The sequence below is a fragment of the Choloepus didactylus genome, chromosome 1, assembly GCF_015220235.1.
Source record: "Choloepus didactylus isolate mChoDid1 chromosome 1, mChoDid1.pri, whole genome shotgun sequence".
In the NCBI taxonomy this organism is placed as follows: Eukaryota; Metazoa; Chordata; class Mammalia; order Pilosa; family Megalonychidae; genus Choloepus; species Choloepus didactylus.
The window spans coordinates 6,666,497-6,688,280 of record NC_051307.1 but is presented as its reverse complement, the minus strand read 5'-3'; the positions used below and the strand labels follow the sequence as shown (position 1 = coordinate 6,688,280).

The following is a 21,784-nucleotide window of genomic DNA, read 5'->3' as shown; positions in this document are numbered from 1 at the left end:
TTCTTCTTATCTTTTTTGAAGCTCCCTGTTTTAACTGGAAAATTAAAATCCAAGTAAAGCTAAAACTGAAAGCTTGCAAGGTTCGATGTTTGTCCAAATAACAACATGCAAAGGACCTCTCTATTTGGACAAAATAGGAACCAGAATAATTCAAAATAGTAAACAGCAGTTACAATTTGTGAATCAATCTATATCTGTATACATTCTCTTTCCTTAAGATACAATGACAGTTCCTTGGCCCCAGTTTTAGCATCTATAATTTATGGAAAATAATAATTACCCTTTATATAATAAGGAAATTAATGTTTAAAAGGTGACTTAACATTAATGCAAAGTTCTAATGATGTACATTTCAGTTTAAATTTGCTATAAATACTTCTCTATCTACAAATCAAGATCACTATATAGAATCACCACCTTTAAGGAAAGATATATTCGATATTAATTATGATATAATATTCAAGAAATGGGATTAAATATATATTGACCTCTCACTAGAATGTGACAAGAAAGCCCCAATATGGATCAAAAGTGTTTTATTATAAGTATCAGGAATTCCTGCTTCATTATCCTGTAGCAGTTTGATTTGTAGATGTATTCAATGGATGTGCTCTTGTGACATGTATCCAAGGACAATGTTTTTAAAAAGACCTCGCTCATTTTTACAGATAGCAGAAGTCTACCTTAATGACTAATATCCAAGGATGAATTACATAAATTAATGTCCATTCTTTCCTTCAGCCTCAGAAACTTGCCATCATTTTATCTATCACATATTTATATCACTGAGAAAAATGTCATCGCTTGAGTGTACTTTCATCACTTGTCACTAAAATGATCTATGTTAATTTTACTTATGAAGTTCAGATTACTAATCCATGGAGCATGAAATGGCCACTGTGTTGGTGAGCAAAGAGAAGCCAGGCTGCAAAATCATAGCCAAGTGAGCTGGGGTCTCGCCAGACATATCTCATGGCTAAACAGAAACACTGAAGGTTCTCTTTGCTGCTTAACACCAATAAAAACAAATATTGGAACACTTCTCCTTTCTATTTATTTTAAAATAATGGTCCCCCATCTCTGAATTGGGAGAGTCTTTCAGTGCTATTTTTACCAAGTTTTCTTTCCATAAACCATCCTGGTTATTTTGGTGATCACTCATGGCTGTACATGGAGAAGTGGCCTTCTCCAGGGACTCCATGATGAGGTGAATTTATGAGCCCATACAAGGATCTGATAAGCAGGCAGAAATCATCTCTATTACATACATAAAATCATGCCTGGATTAAAGGATAGCTACATTCTCTTCTGACAACCTGTCCCTGGTACCCCTGAAAATAGGCTTCCTTTTTAAAGGTAATCTTATAATGAAATTTGAAGTTTAAAATGGAATCCTTTAGCACTTTAAAGGTATAAGATGCAATTAAACAAAGAAAAAAAAAACACTAAAGGGAATATTTGGTAGAATAAACTCTTCTAGTTAAGGAAGTGAAGATAAATGGTTATAAGCAATAAAAGGCTGAGAGAAATGTCCAAGTATATTGTGAGGGCCTTACAAGAACCACAATATTTTCATCTTTTAAGAGTGAATTTATACCTTTAGATGAATCAGAGCCAAAGTAGATTTAGAGTCCAAAGATGTGTTTAGCATTTGAGACATCATACTTATAGACAAATAATTAAATGAGTAAAACCATGATTTCCTGGAGCTGGCCAAGCTGTGTGTTGCTCTCAGAACCTTATGCTATGGAAAAAGAAGGAAACAAATAAAGTAGAATGAGAAACATTACATTGTGTTTGATTTCTTAATAGGAACTAAGAAAATCTATTTAAAACTGTGGTCTTTATATGAATATACAGAAAAAGAAAATAAGTGAGAAGAAATGAATGATTTACTCAATTGGTAGCAGACATCAACTGAACAAAGGCAATGCAAATATTTTCTTATACTACTTAAAAAAGCAAGGACAAATATCTCACTGCTTGTATGCCTATAAATACATATATATATACACACACACATATGCATCTTTTAAAAAGATATATATATATATATATGTATATGAACATCCACAAACATTATATGTACCTCTGCGTATATTTGTATATGTGTGTTCAGATGGTCAGTGAGATGATATAATCCCTGGAAAAGAAATGAAGTCCTAACTAGCGTAAGTAGCAGAAAGGATCGGGGGCAGAGGATCTCAAAGTTTAATGTGACTAAATTCAGCTGAGGAGCTTGTTAACAATTCATATCTTAATTCTCTTCCAAGACTGCATGATTCAGTGTGTGTCTGTTGGCAGAGGGACGTTCTAGGTATCTGCGTTTTTAGAGTTCTCTGGGTGATTATGATGCACTTTGAAATATCAATGTCTCTTGATACAAAAATCCATTTACTATCTTTGAAAGATAACAAAAGCTCAAACCTGAATTCTGCTAAGACCCCTGCACCCTGAGAAGCTCACATGGTGGCCCCTACTCCAGGGAAGTCAGAACATCATCAGGTGAGGAAAGATCTACTCATGACAACCATCCCACTCCCTTCTGCTTTCCAATTAGAGATAATACGACTACCTGACAATGACTCCCAGGCACGGTGATTTCTGAACGTGGTGTTGGGAAGGATTGCATACATCAAGAAATGAAGACTCAGTTGTCCTAAAAATAAGCCTCACCACTGGACAGATTTGAGCCAGGGGAGGCCCCTCTGCTCAGTCACCAAGTGTCAGCTCAGTGGCTGGGCTGGGAGACTGGGATGAAGCATTTTGCTCCCACCCCGGAGGTCCCCACACAATTTCCTCTACAGATTTTCTGCAACACTGAATTTAAATGTGAGCCCACTGGTCATTTTTGAGGATACCTGGTGGGTCCTTTCTTCATGTCCTCACATTTTGCTGTGTGAGGTTTTTCCCAATAGGATTATAAAATCCTGCATTGTAGTGAGTCTCCCTCTTTATTTCCCAACTCTTGCAATCCAATTAAATTTTATATTTCCTTTTACTATGTCTGATAAAGGCAACATCTGATGATTTATTACTCTTTCTTATCTCTCAGATATCAGCAGATGGTCAAAAAGAGAAAAGTATTTACCTTCTGTCTACCTCACATCACCGGAACCAAATTGGAATTGTTCACACTAGCATCTTTTTCATATGTAAATTAACCACCACCTGGGTATAGAAACAGAGCTCCTTAGAAGTTCATGTTGTAGTTCTAGGCCTGATGACCTAATCTGCACAGCTGAAAAGAATTTAAGACCATAAACTACCAGTGACTCAGGACATCCAAGTCATGCAAAAGTCATCTTATTGAAACAGGTGTTGAAATGAGACAGCACAAAGATCCTTAAGCACTTTGTAGACTCCCCAAAACTGTGCTTGTGCTTTAAAAGACTTTTGCTTTTAAATTCTTCCCTACAACACCACCAAATTCTCACCGTTGACACAGAACGCCAAGATGAGAAAATACCAGCAAAAGGGGGGAATCTGCTTGGTTCTATGGAGCCCATTGATTTGTGGAGGAAGGTGGAGTTACCTGGAGAAAACTCAGAGAGGCTAGAAGATAAGCAGAGAGGTAGGCACAACTTCTGCACTGGATGGGGAGTTGGAGAATGTGATCTCTAAATTATCTGCCATCTCCAGATTCCATGAGCCCACGTTCCCACGAGTATCCATGATCCACGAGCACCCTGATGCTGATGTCGGCTCCCTGTTGGAGCCAGGGCATTTTCAGTTCACCTCCTGTTAACATGATACATGCCGCAGAAAGCAAACTCAACTAATTCCTGTTTGTTTATGCGGATTACACTGGGGTTCATGGGTCAACAAACAGTGATAATGTTTCTCTGGGGAAAGAAAGAAAAATATCTGAAATGGCCAAATTTGATGGATATTGCCAACATTGGAGTGGATAGTATAAGAGTTATGGGCATAGACTTTGGATTAATAAGGAGCTGGGTAGAGTTGAGGGGATGAACCTCCTTCTCACCCCTGCCTCACAGAGCCAATGGTGAGAACCAAGCTACAACGGAACCCCACTGTTTCATACAAACAAGCAAGCACCTCGCACCTCCGGCGCTAAAATACCCCACATGCAACAATTCTTTTCAGGGATGCATAGATTCTTTGAAAATGTGACCTAGGGAAAATATACACATGTGGGTATGTTGAATATTTCAATATTTACCAATCCATTTTTTTTCATCAGCAGTAAATTGTTACGTCTGATGTAAACCCCTTCACTTTCATTTCAATCTTTTTCCGCTAGCTCTGTTTCCACGACAGATCACTGCTTCGGGGTCTGCCATTTGAGACAATTTATATGGTCACACCTTTTTTTTTGGTTTGTTTCAGTCTTGTTCAGATTCCAGATCTCCCAAGTGCATTCTTTCACGGAACATTATGACAAAAGCAAGAGGACAAAGTAGCGCTCTCATTTGTGGCGATGGAAAGGCATGAATAGGTAGGTAGTGGGATTGCTTAAAGTAAAACAGAGCTAGTGGCAAAAATAGTAAGAGAACCCGGATTTAGGGTTTCCTTGTCTATATTTCAATTTTTTTTAATAACATCTGGGCTGATTTCACTTTTTTAACAGTTCAATGCACATATTGACCTGAAAGAATTTTTCCAAGTCTAAATAAACCTGGCAGTCTCTTCACTTGACTAATTCCCTCCCAGTTAGCCTTCTCTTTGTTAGGGTTCTGTTAAACTACTGTTACATAACCTTTTGCTTTTCTGTGTAAAGGTTCTCAAGTTCATGTAATATACCCTCTCTAGACACTGCACTTGCCCAGAGAAAGCTGAGTGTTGAGTTCACTACTCACTTTCCTCTATTTCCGTCACATCATCAGCTCTTCCTGAACTGATTTCTCTACTAACTCTGAAAACAACAGCTCATTAGAAAGTGATCAGAGATTGTGAGAGCAACTGAATATAATTACACAAAATTGCACAGATCCTAACCAGATGCTCAAACAGGTTTATGAGCCTGAGAAGCCAAAACCCATCTCTGGCTCCCCAGTGCTGCTGGAGATCACACTCAATAGTGTTCAGAAGGAAAGAGGAAATGCTGTCTCACCACCATATACTCTGCACCTGACTGCTCACTGCCAGCTGCCTGTCTAGGTGAGGCAGGGCTGCTCTGACAAACACCACACCAAGCATGGCTTGAACAACGGGACTTTACTGTCTCTCAGTTTCTGAGGCTGGAAGTCCCAAATCAAGTTCCCGGCAGGGCTTGCTTTCTCCCAGGGTCTGTCAAATTTTGGCAATCCTGTGTTACATGGCAATCTTTCTCCTTGTGTCTGCTCTTCTGACTTCTGCTGACCTCTCACTTCTACTAGCTTCCAGCTTCTACTAACTGACTGCATCCAAATTCCCTTGGCTTATAAGGATTCCAGTCACATGCTCTAAGGTCCACCTGATTCCATTTGGCCTCATCTGAAGAGGATCCCCAAAGATCCTATTCACAAATGAGTCTGCACCTTAACTAATAACATCTTCAAAGCTCCTGTTTCCAAATGGGTTCACACTCATGGGAACGTGGGATAAATCTTGAACATGTGTTTTGTGGGGGGCATGATTCAATCCCTAGCAGAGCCCTAGTTAAATGAAGAGCTGTAGAGACAGGGTAGGATAACTGCAGCCATGCTGAAAATCACCAGACAGGAGAGAGAGGTGCTAAAATGAGGCATCTAAAGAACGTGGCATATGGAGGCACTGGCAGAAGGATGCTGGACCAGGTTGGCTTCTCTCCAAGCAAACCTCACCTAGAAGTGGAAGATAATTCCTCGACAAGGAGAGTAAGCACAACTCAGAATGACAAAATTATCAGGATATTCCTGCAAATGGAAGCTACTTGTGATGACCAACTGCCCTGGTTTTCCCAGGACTGTCCAGGATTTAGCAATGAAATTCCTGCATCCTGGAAAACCCTTTGATCCTGGGTTAACTGGGATGGTTGAAGCCACCTGAGAACTTTAAACCTACTAACACATGGCAGAGAAGCAATGGAAAACTGATCTGGAAATTGGCAAAGTTCTACTCAATTAATGATAATATTACCTAGATTTTGGAAAAAAAAATATACATATAATACTTATTTTTTTAGTGAATGAGTACCTGTAGCTGATTTAGGAACTTGTGGCTTTCAATTACGTATTTTAGATGCAGAGCTATAAAGACAGGAAAACCAAAACAAAAAGAGCCTCCTTTATATGAAAGGCCCTCTTGAATGGAGAAACATGATGGTAGACTGAGAAGTTGAAGCTGTGGGTTCAAGGTCCATCGTGAAAGGGCCTCACTGCATAAGGAAGTGAGTGAAATTCCCCAATCCTCTGGCATTCCCACCTGTCAACAAGACTCCATCGTCTGCCCTGCTAACTGTAAATGTCAAACATAATGATTACCACAATAAATATATTTGTCCTGGCCTCTTAAGTATGGAGAAAGAAAGAACCATAAAACTTTGGCAATCTCCCCCTCTTGAAACCTTGTATGAGGGAAGTTCACAGGTATCCCTGGAGACAAAGCACTTGAGGATACTGTTCAAAACAGACATGGGCAGGAAAAACAATGATTATAAAACATGAATTTCCAGTGAGGGATAGAAGTGAAAACAATGGCAACTTTGCCTCCTCAAAGATCTTCACAGATGAGATAATTAATCATTAGAGTAAATTTGGGGAAACAGTTCTGATTTTGCACGAGTAAGCTAAGAGCAAGGAGGCAGGGTTGTGTCTTTGATTCTGCCCCCTCCCATCACTCCCCCCTCCCTGGGGGGGTGCTCTGGAAACCTGGGATGCTTTGTTTCCATTACTATTGGGGTGCCAGTGGAACTGGAGGGGCAAGGGAGAAGCACGGATCCTGAACACCCTAATACGTGCAGGACAATCCCATATTAATCATTACCAGAACCTAGAATCTAACTCTACTTTGTTCATAGACACCAGTATTTTGCACCCAGTTCTAATACACAGTGAATTTTTCAAGAATGTGACCATTGTGTAAATCAAAGGGGGGCCGTACTTTTTAGCTCAGAACTTTACAAAGGGTCTTTCACCCTTTTGGAAGCCCCAACGGCAGCCCCCCCCCCCCCGCCCCGGTACTTATGTTGCACACTCATCACACTGAATCTGCATGTGTAGATATCACTTTCATAGTGAATGTAGTACAAAGATGCAAACTTCTAGCCTCTTCTGCCTAGATTTCTTAAAAATCTAATTTCATGTCATGTTGTCTTTAGATAATAAATAAGTCACTATATTAACTTTTTAATAGCTTCATTGAAATCTAATATACATATCGTAAAATTCCTCCACTTTGTGTGTACACTTCAATGGTTTTTAGTATATTTACAAAGTTGTACAACCATCACCACAATATGTTTCTAGAACATTTCCATCACCACAAAAATGAACCCCATACTCATTGGCAGTCACTCTCTACTCCTGTCCCAGCCTTAGGACATCACTAATCTACTTTCCATTTGTCATATTTGCCTTTTCTTGACTTTTCATGTAAATGGGATCATATAACATTGTGGTCTTTTGTGTCTGGCTTCTTTCATTTATCATAATGTTTTTGAGGTTCATTCATATTGCAAATATATCAATACTTTGTTCCTTTTTATTGCCAAAGATTATATTCCATTGTGTGGATATATTACATTTCACTTATCCATTCATGAGGTATAAATGACAATGCTATGAGCCTTTATATACAAGTCTTAATTTTGAGGGTTTAAACATACATCGGCAGATGGGTAAAATTGTTTATAAATTTCATTCGGGGTGAAATGGATTGTTAATTTTTTTTATCGAAAAGGAAGTGGGATTTCACAGTGTTGGGAGCCACTGGTATTGTGATTTCTTTTAATCATCACAAACATTCCTGTGTAAAAAATTATCATTAATTTAAAAATGAGCAAACTGGGCTCCAGAGAGGTTGAAAGCATGAAACTCTCCTGACCGTCATACTGAAGGAAGGTATTTGGGTCTCAGGGCTTATTTCAGGGTGATATTCATAGCCCTATGGTGGCAGGTGATTAAAAATTTTTTAAATTTTAAATTTACAGAACAAGTAGGTAGACATGACTCCTGGAAATGGAAAGAGGGGAGAAGATGAATGGAAGTTGAATGGTCAGACCATGCAAGGGCCCCATAATTTCCCTGCCCCTGTCTGAGAAGCTCAGAGGAGCTCCCTGTTGTCCCCGCCACAGGATTTCTCTCTGAAAGTGTCCTGCTTTGTACTCAGTGACCTCCCTGGCTTCAGCTGGGTAGACCAGAAGTCTGGCTAGTGGAGGCGGTGTGCCCTGTACTGTGTGTTGAATAGCAGAACCTCCCCTCAGGAGTCTGAATGGGTGTCACAGAGAAAATGGAGTGGGCAGAAGTTGAAAGAGAGAGACAGAAGGTGTAAAGCAGTAGAAACCAAGATGTAGGGAGAAAAGAAGATAAAAAGAGAGACCCTTTAAAGAGGCCGAGATACCGTGATGAAGTCACTCAACTCTGAGACACAATGGGAACCTGCCAAGGACAGAGCTCAGGTGTCCAGCCACAGGACCCAACATCTTCAAGTTTAGTGCATTGCCTTAAAAATACATCAAGGCACACTCTATTCATAACATATGCATGTTTATTATAATATATAAGTAGGGTTAGGTATTACTTGGTACTAAGGAAAATTGGTGCTCCAATAAGGTGCACCATATTCATCCAGTTGCTTCAAGTCCCTCCAGGTGAGTACCTAAAAGGTAGAGGGAGGCAAGGGTAAGATGGGTGGGAGTAGAGTACAGGCAGAACTTTGTCCGTCCCCCCCCCCCACATTAACCCCAAAGCAGCATCTTTTCAATAATACTTTAAAGTAATATGTTATTAGAGATGGAAGCCAAGGGAATGTAGCCTTTATGTGTGAGTTCTCTTCCACCGGCCAAGGTACCGGCTTCTCCTCTGGGGCCAGACTTATTCTAGAATCCCATGTCTGCTGGGCATTTATGACTGACTGGCCCAGTGTGGACGATGATACTTTTATCACTTGAGAGTCTACCATGCACCCAGGGCAATTAGATAACAAGAGGCTATAACTTGGAAAATAAGACAAATGGAGGTTCTGCTCCTACAGAAAGGAGTAAAAGCTACCTGAGGCTGCATAATAAACTCTCAGGAGCCAGGGTGGTGATCACGGGTCTTTGAGCTGGCTCAAGCCTACCTAGGAGCTCTGTCACCAGGCAGCTGCCAATGCCAACAAAAGAATGCTAAGACGTGAATGAAGAATACTTGTGTCACTGTTGTCATAGAGATACGTCACAAAGAAAGAACACCTCGGGATAAGGAACATATCAGACTTAAGTTGGAATTTATTTCCAGAGAACTCAATTGCTGTCCCTACCTCCCAAATGGCTTCTGAAGTATCAACAGCCATATGTTCATCATCAGTGCCTTGGGGTCATCTAGATCATCAGCCAGCATTCAGGATTCCCTTATTTGGGGAAGGGCCCTTGTCTCCAATCAATGTTGTCCTTTAACATTATACAGAAAGGCAAGATTAAACTTGAAGAGAGGGAAAATACCTCCAAATGAATTCCTTTGGGTCACAGTTAAGAGAACCGGGAGGTCTTACTCCAGAACTTCTGACTTAATTTTGGAAAATAAGACCATTATAACTCCTGTCAGTTCCACATGGCATGTGCCCCCCATGCCAGTTTGAATGTATTATGTCCCCCAAAATTCCATTATCTTTGATGTAGTCTTGTGTGGGCAGACGTATCAGTGTTGATTAGATTGTAATTCTTCAAGTGTTTCCATGGAGATGCACCCCACCCCGCTGTGGGTGATGACTCTGATTGGATAATTTCCATGGGAGTTTTGGCCCACCCATTCAGGGTGGATCTGAATTAAACTACTGGAGCACTATATAAGATCAGACAGAAGGAGCAAGCTACTATAGCCAAGAGGGACACTTTGAAGAAAGCACAGGAGCTACAGATGAGAGACAGTTTGAAGATGGCCACTGAAAGCAGACTCTTGCTCCAGAGAAGCTAAGAGAGGACAAAAACCCCAAGAGCAACTAATAGTGACATTTTTGAGGAACTGCAGCCTAGAGAGGAACATTCTGGGAAAAAGCCATTTTGAAACCAGAACTCTGAAGCAGATGCCAGCCATGTGACTTCCCAGCTAACAGAGGTTTTCTGGACACCATTGGCCATCCTCCAGTGAAAGTACCTGATTACTGATGTGTTACCTTGGACCCTTGATGGCCTTAAGACTGTAACTGTGTAACCAATAAACCCCCTTTTACAGAAGCCAATCCTTCTCTAGTGTTTTGCATTCCGGCAGCATTAGCAAACTAGAACACCCCCACATGCCTACAACATATGTGTCCTTTCGTGTAAACTTTATACATCAGAAAATAGAAGCTTCCTGATAAAAAGCATGTGAATATAGCCAAAATGTGAATTCTCAAGCTGAAAGCACAGACACCAAAGTCCACATTTAAACACAGGTCTGTTCCCCACCCTGCTAAACGGACCATTTAGCTTTCATCCTTTTCCCACTTTCACATATGTTATTATCGTCCTAAATTTCATGGTTCAGGGTTTCCCAGTCAGCATGTGCTTCCGGAGAGAAAGCAGAAGCATTTGGCGTGGCTGACGCTGTGAAGACGCTGCTCTGGAAAGACCAGGTATGTCCGGGATATTTCCTGGGACGGGGCAGGATGCCACAGCCCAATGCACGCTCGGCACGTTATCATACAGAGAAGATTCAAGATTAGAAGTAATAGAATAAAATCCTAATACCCACAATCATGCATGCATATTCTCATGCAAACCCCTCTACATTAAAAGACAGAAATGGTCAACATTTGACCCTTAACTCTGCCTAAATGGTTTAAAACCCTCTGGGTGCTCATTGATTCTCACGGCTTGGGGTTCATCCTAATTTAGCTTTTCCACACAGCTGCTCTCCTTCACAACTCAAAAGCAGTTTGAATTTATCATAGACTGGATTGAGCAAATTTATCTTTCACTGAGTTTCAAATTATTTCTACTTCTCCCTTTACTTCAAAGCAGTATGCATTAAGTGACACAGACTGCTTTTTAAATGTCATTGACTGAAACATTCAAGAGTTTATGTCACATTTCCACCAAAAAAAAAGTCTGCTAGGAAGAAAAGGAAATAACATCACCACCACCACTGGTGTCATGGCTTTCATTCACTCATTCATTTATTCATTTACTTATTGATTCACTCATTTAACGAATTACGTTGCACCCTTCTGAACGCTGGGCAACACGCTAGGACTCAGCTGTGACCATAAAGCACCTCTTTATGGTATACGGGGAGGGTGGGTGGAGATGGGAGGGAGACAATTACAAACACAAGGAGGAGGCTGGCAAAGAGAATATGAAAAGACCAAGGGCTGTAGGCAGGGCCACATCCTGATTTTCATGGGCCCTTCCTCCAAAAAAAATAGAGTATTACAAATTATATCTTATGGCTGCATTGCTTTAAAAATGCATACAATCCAAGGTGGATTATGTTCATTTTTCCCTGCTGTATTTAAAAGAAATTAAAACATGTTTGTGGGCTCCTAGAAGTACCTGTGGCTTCAGTGTCTCAATGGGTAAGTTGTCCCTGATTTTTGGGTCACACCTGCATCCCAGTCTGCCACCACCCATTAACCGCAAGGCCCCTGTGCACGTTCTCTCACTTCTCAATGCCCCTTGTCTTGATTGCTAAGACAGAAGAGGCAGAAGTGAAGAAACAGAACTGGCTTACTGCTTGGGACATTGCACCTCACCAAATAATTAAATATTATTATTATTATTATTAGCTGTGGAGGCCAATGAACATGAACGGTGGCAAGACTGTGAAGGTGTCCCCTTGGGCACTTGTAAGACTGAACCTGAGCATCCAGACTAAATAAGACGAATGAAATTGGGGATCATTTTCATCAGTCAACTATGACCAGGTGCATTAAACCAAACAGGTGCCATCACTATAAGGAATGTACTAAGCTGGACCTTTATTTCAACTCTTACAATAATTTTCATTATACCTCAAACTCCACCTCCCCATCCAGCATCCTCTCTCTCTCTCAAATGAATGGATCATGAGCTCCATGAGGTCAGACCTTGGGTACGTTTCGTTGGCCACCGTATTTTTCCTGGTGCTAAGATCAGTTTCAGGCATACCACAAGCACTCAGTGAATATTACTTGTTAAATTGAATTGATTTGAAAATAATGAGAAACAATTTTTTTTCTGAAAAGCATTAAAATTCAGCCTTTAGGAGATTTTTCTTACTTTCTATGAGAATTGACTCTCCACAAAATGACAACACAATCTACTATGTCTGATATTATTGAAGAATATTTTTCTGTCCATTCCTCTTTCCAATTCTGATATATACATTATTTTTGCCTTAAGCATTCAGCAATGGATGCAGAATGCATGTGTACCATCTCCAAATTCCCCATGTCAAATTCTTTCATGCTAGAATCTACCTATATTTCATACCAATTTGGCAGTTTCTCAAAAGGCAGGAAAGAACAAAGTGAACAGGTTAACAAAAGCACATGGTGTTTTAGGATATGTTTCAAAGACTTTTATCAAAAAAAATCTTTACGATGAGCTGGTCTACCTTGATGAATAAAGAAAATGAATTTGGATTAAACCTTTCTAATCCTCAGAACACACAAACTGCCCATTTTGTGACAAAGGGGAGCCCTCGAGGGTTTAGGGCACCCTTTGTCTTTCCCATGTACCCCATCGCCACAGAGACGCCCCAGTTTGTACACGCCAGGAGATGCTGAGGCCTAACAGATGAAGACTTATGGAAAAGGCAAAAAATATTAAGAACTATATTCTCTTCCTCATGGAATGCAAATATATCTCCTTTTTTATTCAAAATGATAATGATTGTATTGACTTTTTATTATAAAATACATTTGAATTGTAAAAGCTTCAGGAAATATAGAAAGGCAGAAAAACAAAGTAAAAATGAACCACAATCCTACCTTGCAAAGAAAGATATATCTGTTAACACTTTGATGTACACCCTATGTTGCACTGTTTTGCACTAACTCCCAGTGCAATGCGCAGAATGACCAGGGAGTGGCCCCAGGAGTTCACTCGGGATATCCTGGACAATGAGCTCAATGGAAATAGCCTCTTCTACCGGCTTAAGTGTCCATCGCTAACTTGTCTTCCTCCCTGACGGAAGGATGGCACCTTCCCATGGGCCTCAGTGTCCCCAGGTGTGGGGCAGCTGGTTTTCCCAGACAACTCCGGTGAACAGCTGATACCCAAACCTGGGCTGTTTATTTCCCCCTTAGTCAGATCTCTCTCAAGCTTGCAAGTGGGGAGGGTCACAGGGTACAGGGGGTCTCTCCATTAGAAACATACACACTGTCCAGGACCTCTGGCTCCAGCATGCTTCTCTGTGGGATAATGAGGGCTTGGAAACCCTTTCATTTTCTTGCTTACCCTTATTTTTCTTCCTTAACACATACTGTACAACCTTGTGGAACACGTTCTCACTGCCTTGCACCGGAGCTATGTAATAACTTTCCTAAGTTGAAATACTGTGTGAACAAGAAATGACCTCATTCATTCAGGTTTATGAAATTTTTAAAATAGCTCATTTCTTTGTTTCTTTTTATCCTTATATTCCAGTTTGGATTTAAGACCTTAATATAGCAAGATGTCTTTTAAAATACAAAAGTAATATATAGTACAGATAATTAACAAATAACAAAAGGAAGTTTATGGTAGGAAAGTAAGAAGGCAAGAATAAAAAAATAAATGACAAGGCTGGAAGAAAGATAGGAAAGTGGAGATGAATCCCTGCTAGGAACCCTGGACATTCACCATACACTGCAGCAGCTCTCCGAAGACTGGGGCAGTGCACTAAAGGAAAAGAGATCTCTCTGGGTGCACAAATGCAGGAACAGGTCTGGAGAGCAAAGAGAAATCCCCAGAAATCCAAAAGCCTACAGCCACGATGTAAGGCAGACAGCAATCTCTTATGGCTTAAAAGCTGGTGGTCAGCCGGTGAGGCACAAAGAGATCTAAAGAGTCTGGTTCATGCTCAAATCCCATGTCCTGCTGAATGCCAAGCTCTGGGCCCACCCTCACAATGGGTGAAGCCGTCTGTGAACTGACTACAGCTGCAGCAGAGGCCAAGCCAGCATAATCACATGCTCATAGGAGCAGCCCCACACTGTCAGTCTGACAGAAGGGGCATGTCCTCCTTGGGGGTGAATATTCTTGCTTTAATGCCAATACAATGTCCAGTGCAAAACAAAAAATCACAAGATACACAAAAAAGCATGGAAAGGGGGCCATGTTTGAAAGAGGAAACAGTTAACAGAAGTAAAGATAGAAGTGGCCCAGATGTTTGAATTATCAGTCAGGGACTTAAAAGTAATTATGACAAAAGATCAAGAGGAAAATATGGTGTGCCGGTTTGAGTGTATTGTGTCCCCCAAATGCCATTATCTTTGTGGTCTTGTGTGGGGCAGAAATTTTGATGCTGGTTAGATTTGCTTGGAATGTGCCCCACCCAGCTGTGGGTGATAATTTTGATGAGATGTTCCCATGGAGGCGTGGCCCCACCCATTCAGGGTGGGCCTTGATCAGTGGAGCCATATAAATGAGCTGACTCAGAGAGAGGAAGTGAGTGCAGCTGGGAGTGATGTTTTGAAGAGGAGCAAGCTTGCTAGAGAGGAACGTCCTGGGAGAAAGCGTTTTGAGGCCAGAGCTTTGGAGCAGATGCCAGCTGCCTTCCTAGCTAACAGAGGTTTTCCAGATGCCATTGGCCATCCTCCGGTGAAGGTACCCGATTGCTGAGGTGTTACCTTGGATGCTTTGTGGCCTTAAGACTGTAACTGTGTAGTGAAATAAACCCCCTTTTTATAAAAGCCTATCCATCTCTGGTGTTTTGTATTCTGCAGCATTAGCAAACTAGGACATATGGACATTGTGTATTAACAGAGAAGGAATTTCAGAACAGAAAAGGGAACAGTCAAATAAAAATCAAGTATAAATATCAAAATGGAATTCTATCATCTCAGAGAAGAAGGATTCATTTCATAGGATTAGTAGCAGACTGGACAAGACAGGGGAAAGAATCCGTGAAATCGAAGGCAGTTCAGTATAAATTAGATAAACTGAAACATAAAGAAAATAAAAAGTGAAAAAAAGGAAATAAAGCATCTAAGACCTATGGGATATTATCAAGAAATACAAATAACTGGAGTACAGAAAAGAAAGGAGAAAGAGCAGAAAAAAATATTTTGAGAGACAATAGTTAAGAAATTTTCAAATTGATGAAAGACATCAACATTTATATCCAAGAAACTTAGCAAATCAAGAACATGATAAATTTTAAAAATAATTTAAAAAGCACATCTAGGCACAGCATAGGAAAACCTCTGGACACCAATAATAGAGATAAAATCTTAAAAGCAGCCACATAAACCAGCCCACATTATACACAGGAGAAGTACAAAAGGAACAATGGCTAACTTTCTCCCAATAGAATAAAATTCCCAAACTGCTGAAATCATATAAAAGCTGTCAATATAGAATCTATATCTAGCCAAAGTATACATAAAAAAAAAGAAGACTAAATAAACACATTTTCAGCCAGAACAAAACTCAAAGAATTTGTTGCCAGAAAACCTGTACTATAAGAAATGCCAAAAGTTCTTTGGACGGAAGGAATATGATACTAGGTATCACATTGCTCAAGTATGCAAGAAAGAATGAAAACAAAAAAGTGTAATATATGGGTAAAATTAAAGGATTTACTTATTACCTTTAAATATATTAATTACTATTAATATTTAAGTGTGTATACACATAAATATGTATTTGTGTGTCTACACACACTTGTGTGAGTGTATGTTTGCACAAGCACATGGGTGATATGTTGTATTATATGTAATACAAATTCTTAAGTTACAATTGCTTAAGGCAAATATAAGAACATATTGTAGGGTTTATAGAACACAAAGGAACGAGAGAACACAAAAGGTGGGGGGGATAAAAGGAATTACATAATTTTGTGATTCTAATTTTTTTTATTTGCAGATGATATCTTTTTTTTTTAAATTCAGTTTTATTGAGATATATTTACATACCATACAATCATCCATGGTATACCATCAACTGTTCACACTACCATCATATAGTTGTGCATTTATCAATCCAATATATTTTTTGAACATTTTTCTTATCCAGAAAGAATAAAAATAGGAATAAAAAAAAATTTAAAAAGTAGAAAGTATAAATTCTTATGTAACAGTTGCTTAAAGTAAATATAACATACTATGGGGTTTATAGAACACAAAGGAATGAGAGAACACAAAAGGTAGAGGGGAAAATAAAAGGAATTCTAAAATTTTGTGTTTCTTACTTTTTAAAAAGAGTTTAATATAATTAGAAATAAGACTGTGATAAGTTACAGAGGCATACTGTAATTTCTAGCAACCTCTAAAAACACAAGAGTTTTGTTAAAAAGAAAATAGAGTTAAATAATTACTTGATCACCCAAAAAAAGTCAGAAAATAAGGAAGTGAGGCACTAAAAACTAAAGGGACAAATAGAAAAGAAATAACAAGGTGAAAGACTTAAACCAAATAATTTGATAACCACATTATCAACAAATGGACTAAACAGTGCTTAAAGACTGGATGAAAAAACAAGATGCAACTATGTGCTCTTCATAAGATACACACTTAGAACGTAAACATACAGCTGGCTAAAAATAAAAGGTTGGGAAATTACATGCCCTCTAACCATGCCCTGTAAAGCTGGATGGCTATACTAATAATAGACAGAATACAATTCAAGGCAAATAGTAATACCCGATATAAAGAGGGGCATTTCCTAATATTAAGAGGCAATCCATCAAGAGGAAACAGCAGTGAAAAGGACTGGCCTGCACCCCTTGCCGGGCCAGGCGTTCCTGGGTGTCACACGAGCCATGTCCCACCACAAAGAAAGACTCAGAAAATGTTTGAAGAATATGAAATGTGACTCAGGGGTTCCCAGTAAATACCAGTTCCTATGTAATGGCCACTTTACTCCAACTCTCTTGACATCAGATGGGTATTCAACATTTGAAACAAACCGCAATGTCAACAATATTTTCTTTGCCAGAAGACAATCAGGGAAAAGACTCTTCCAAAAAAAAAAGTCTCCAAAGAAAAAATTGGAGGGTGAGAAAGAAGAATCATTTACATCAATTGAGCCTACGAAAAATACAGTTAATTTGAATGTGCTCCCTGCATGTGCAAAATTACTTGATTCAACTGCCTTGGCTCAGCCACCAGCTCCCAAACCAGAAAATATACAAAATAACATATTAACTCAACCTGGTTAAACAAGCTATTAAAAAACCACAATCTACTTTGGAAACATCAGTTAACCAAGATATGGATGGAGGTGTTTTGCAAACATCTTATGAGAGTCTAAATTCTACAACTATTACTTTGACAACAACAGATTCAGAAGGTTCTCGGCAGTCTTTGAAAACTCAAGAAGTTCTTGAAACAACAACCATTCTGCTAATCCAAATTTTACAAATAACTCTGTGGAAATTAAGTCATCACAGGGAAATCCAGTTTTATTCAGCACAATTACTCAAACAGTTGAAGAATTAAACACAGATAAGGAATCTGTTATTGCCATTTTTGTACCCACTGAAAATCCTAGACCTACAAGTAATTCTTTTACACCTGCCCCGCAAGAAACTGTGCAAATGGAAGACATGGACATTGAGGACTCCTTATATAAGGATATAGACTATGGAACACAAGTTTTACAAATTGAATATTCTTACTGCAGACAAGACATAAATAAGGAACATCGATGGCAAAAAGTTTCTAAGTTACATTCAAAGATAACACTTCTTGAGCTACAAGAGCAACAACCACTAGGAAGATTGAAGTCTTTGGACGCTCTTATAAGGCAGCTAAAGCAGGAAAATCGGCTATTTGAAGAAAATGTCAAGATTACAGAAAACCATTTCACAACATACGAAATTACTATGATATAAAGGTTTTAAAGCTACAACTGAGCTTTTTGCAGACAAACTAAAACCATATGCAAAGTGAACTTTTTCCTGTATAAATTTCTCATTTTAACGAAGCTATGAAAGTGCTCTAATGTTCTGAACTACATTCTGTTCTGATAATGCTCATTTTTGAGAAAAACAAGAGAATTGTTGAGCTGCAGAGAAAAGTTTTATTCCTTGATAATTTTCCAAATTAAAGTTAAAATATAGTAAGTAATATGATTAAGTCATAAAATGAGAGAACACTGTGATGTGGTAAAAAACAGCCCATAATAGAAGCCAGGCTCAGGAACCAGACCTGGCTCTACGATCGGCACATGACTTAGACAAGTTATTTATTAAGCTTGCGCCTTGGTCCCTAATCTGTAATTAAGGGCATTCAGTAGGTCTCTGATGTAATCCATTTCTTTATAGTTCTTTCCCTTTCTATGAGGACACTTTTAACAGAACAGGTTTTCTATAAGATAATCTATACTTACATATTACTAGAAATTGGCTAGAATTCAATATTAGTAACTATTGGAATATCCTCAATATTTATTGAATTCTGTGTTTGACCTTTCTGGCTACTTATACATCTGTACTGTAAAGGAAAACACTCCTTTTATAATTTTATTTAGTTGAACTAAAATAAGGAACCACTCATTAGCCCAATTCTTCGGAGAGGTACTTTAAAACTTTAAAGGATATATATTTCAGTACCTTATATGGGATCTTAATACATAATCATTTAAGCTATTTAACATTCTGTACTTATAAAGTTATATTTATAAATAAAAAAGATGAAAATGAGGTTAAAATATATATATACCTGTATATTTTATATATACGTGTATATAAAATATATGTGTATATATGTACATGTATATATAAAATATATGTGTGTATATATACGTGTATATATATACACACGTATATATACACACACACACACGTATGTTTTAGAAATCATAGTTTGTATCTTTTTCTTAATTGGTGTAGCTTTTTAAAAGTTTGTGTCATTCTTAAATTACAGAGTGATACAGTAATACCTAATGGTATATATTCCCACTTCTGCTTAGTGTAATGAAACTTATAAGCAAGAAATTATAGTGTGTGATGAAGACCTTAAGGAGACAGGTAGGAAAGAGAAGTGATAGTGAAGTAAAAAAAGAAAAAAGTACTGCTTATGTCCACAAGAATTTAAGAAAAACGAATGTAAATGCAAAGACTTGGTGGCAGTAACACAAACGTGAAAAATAGGCGATATGTTCTCTTAAAACTGGCAGCAGTATAATTAAACAGGACAGCCTAGGGTTGTCCTGTTGCTTACGGGCAAGTCCCTAATAGTCTGAGTCTGAGTTTTCTCTCCATAAAATAAAAGACACTATTACCTATCCTGTAGGATGGATTTGAGAATTCTATGTTTTTGGTCCTGTAAAATAGGAGGTGCTCAATAAATATTAGTTGTCTCTGAACAGCAAATAGAATACTAATTGTTTGGTAAATGCATGGTGATTATTTATTGCCAGATTTCACTTAGTTTCTTCAGGCTAATAAAATTGCTCTTACATGTATGTGTGTCATCTGCTTATAAAAAGTGGCTTAAAGATGTCCTTATTGGGTGACTGTGGGGAAAAATTATTAAAATTTTTGCATAAATTATATGCAGATAACCGGCAAAGTTAATATACTATTTTAAGTAGTCCCATGTTGCATTTTGCTAATACTAGTAATTAATTTAAATAACACAGATGAAAACTAAGTACCTTTATAAGTCACAATAAAGTAATGCTATGTAGTTTGAACTTAGTTTTTAGTGGTGTACATCATAATAATTTTCTATTTGTTTAACACTATAGTTTACCCAGGAGTAATTTAAACCATGAATGTAGTTGTATTTCTTTAAACATAATAAATTTTATGTATTTAAGAAAAAAAGAAGAAATAGCAGAACTAAGTACATATGCACCTAACAAAAGAGCTTCAAAATACACTGAAAAATTGGCAGAATTAAAGGAAGACTTTTTTTTAAGTCCGACATTCATTGTTGGAGATTTTAACATGCTTGTCCTTGTAATCAACAAAACAAGTTGTCCAAAAATTAAGAAAAAAAAAATGTAGTTAAGATATGAGTAACATTGTGAACCCATTTAACGTAACATTTATAGAACACTCCACTCAACAAAATGTGTAATACAAATTCTTGCCAATTGCATATGAAACATTCAGCAAGGTAAACCATTTTTGGGCCATAAAACAAATCTCAATAACTTAAAATAATTAAAATCATTCAAAGTATTTCTTTGGCAAAAATGATATTAAAATCAAAATCAGTCATAATAAGATACCTTTAAAAAGCCTCAAATATTTAGAAATTAAACAACACATTTCTAAATAGGCCGTGGTCTACAGAAAACCACAAGGAAGAAGAGAACAAATTTTAGATGGAATGATAAAGAAAACACAACATACAAAACGTGTGGAATGCAGTGACTGACAGCAGTGCTTAAGTGGAAAGTAATAGCTTTGAATGCCCATATTCAAATAGAAAAAAAAAGGATGCAAAATAAAAAATCTAGGCATCAAACTTAAGAAGCTAGGAAAAATAACAAAGTAAAGTAGAAGAAAGGAGATAACAAAAAATGGAGTAGAAATCAATGAAATAAAAACAAACAATAGAGAAAATTATCAATGTGAAAATACTGTTGTCTGAAAAGATTAATGAAATTGATAAACCTCTAGCAAGACCATTCAAGGAAAAAAATAGAAAATACAAATTATCCATAGCAGGGAAAACATGGGTAGCATCTATTCAGATCCTAGAGACATAGAAAAGATAGAAAAAGGATAGTGAGTTAAGTTTATGTTAATAAATATGACAACTTATATGAAAGGGACAAATTCCAGGAAAAACACATCTTACCCCAAATAATACAAGAAAAAATGGAAAATCTAAACCTGTTAAATGGAATTTGTAATCAAAAGCCTTCCCATTTAAAACAACAAAAATAGTAACAAAGCGAATAATTTCAGGACAGATATCAACATTTTTGAAAGAAATAATACCAATTTATTTTAGAAAGGGAGGAGGAAGGAATACTTTCCAACTAATTTTATGAGGTTGTACAATCCTGATAACAAAACATGAAAAGGGTAATACATCATTACCCAAGAGAATTTATATTAGGAACACAAAACTGGTCTAACATCCAAAAATCAATAAAAATTATTCATCACATTCAAGAATAAAGGAGATTGTCTTAATATATGCAGAAAAAGCTTCCACAATTTGATAAGAGGAATTTATGGAAAATCTACAAATAATACCACATCTAAGGCTGACATACTGAATACTTTTCCCTTTGGATTGGGAACAAGGTGAGGCTGTAAACACTACTTTTATTCATGTCTAACCAACATTGTACTAGAAGTCCTAGCTAGTGCAGTAAGACCAGAAAAATGAACTTGAAAAGCCAAAATGTACTCACAAAGGAAAATCACTTACACTATCTCATTTTTAGGATTGCAATAAAGCTTAAATAATTAAGGCAGTGCAAGCAAAACCATTTTTTAAAAAAAGACATTTCATAATCTGATTATTAGACCAGTTATAGGGCTCTAGCAATCAAAAAGAATGTGGTATTGGCATGAAAATCGACAATCAGTGTAACAGAATAGACAGCCGCACATGTAGGCTATATATTTTTTTTAATCAAGGGGCA

At 37.8% G+C, this 21,784-nt stretch overlaps 1 protein-coding gene and 1 pseudogene across 2 annotated transcripts in view; one reads left to right on the top strand and one right to left on the bottom strand.

The window, feature by feature from the left end:
- Positions 1 to 21,784, bottom strand: part of DSCAM (DS cell adhesion molecule) — an 834,563-nt gene that overhangs the window by 547,195 nt on the left and 265,584 nt on the right. The gene's annotated exons all lie outside the window — the stretch shown is intronic.
- Positions 17,007 to 18,062, top strand: LOC119530427 (annotated as a pseudogene).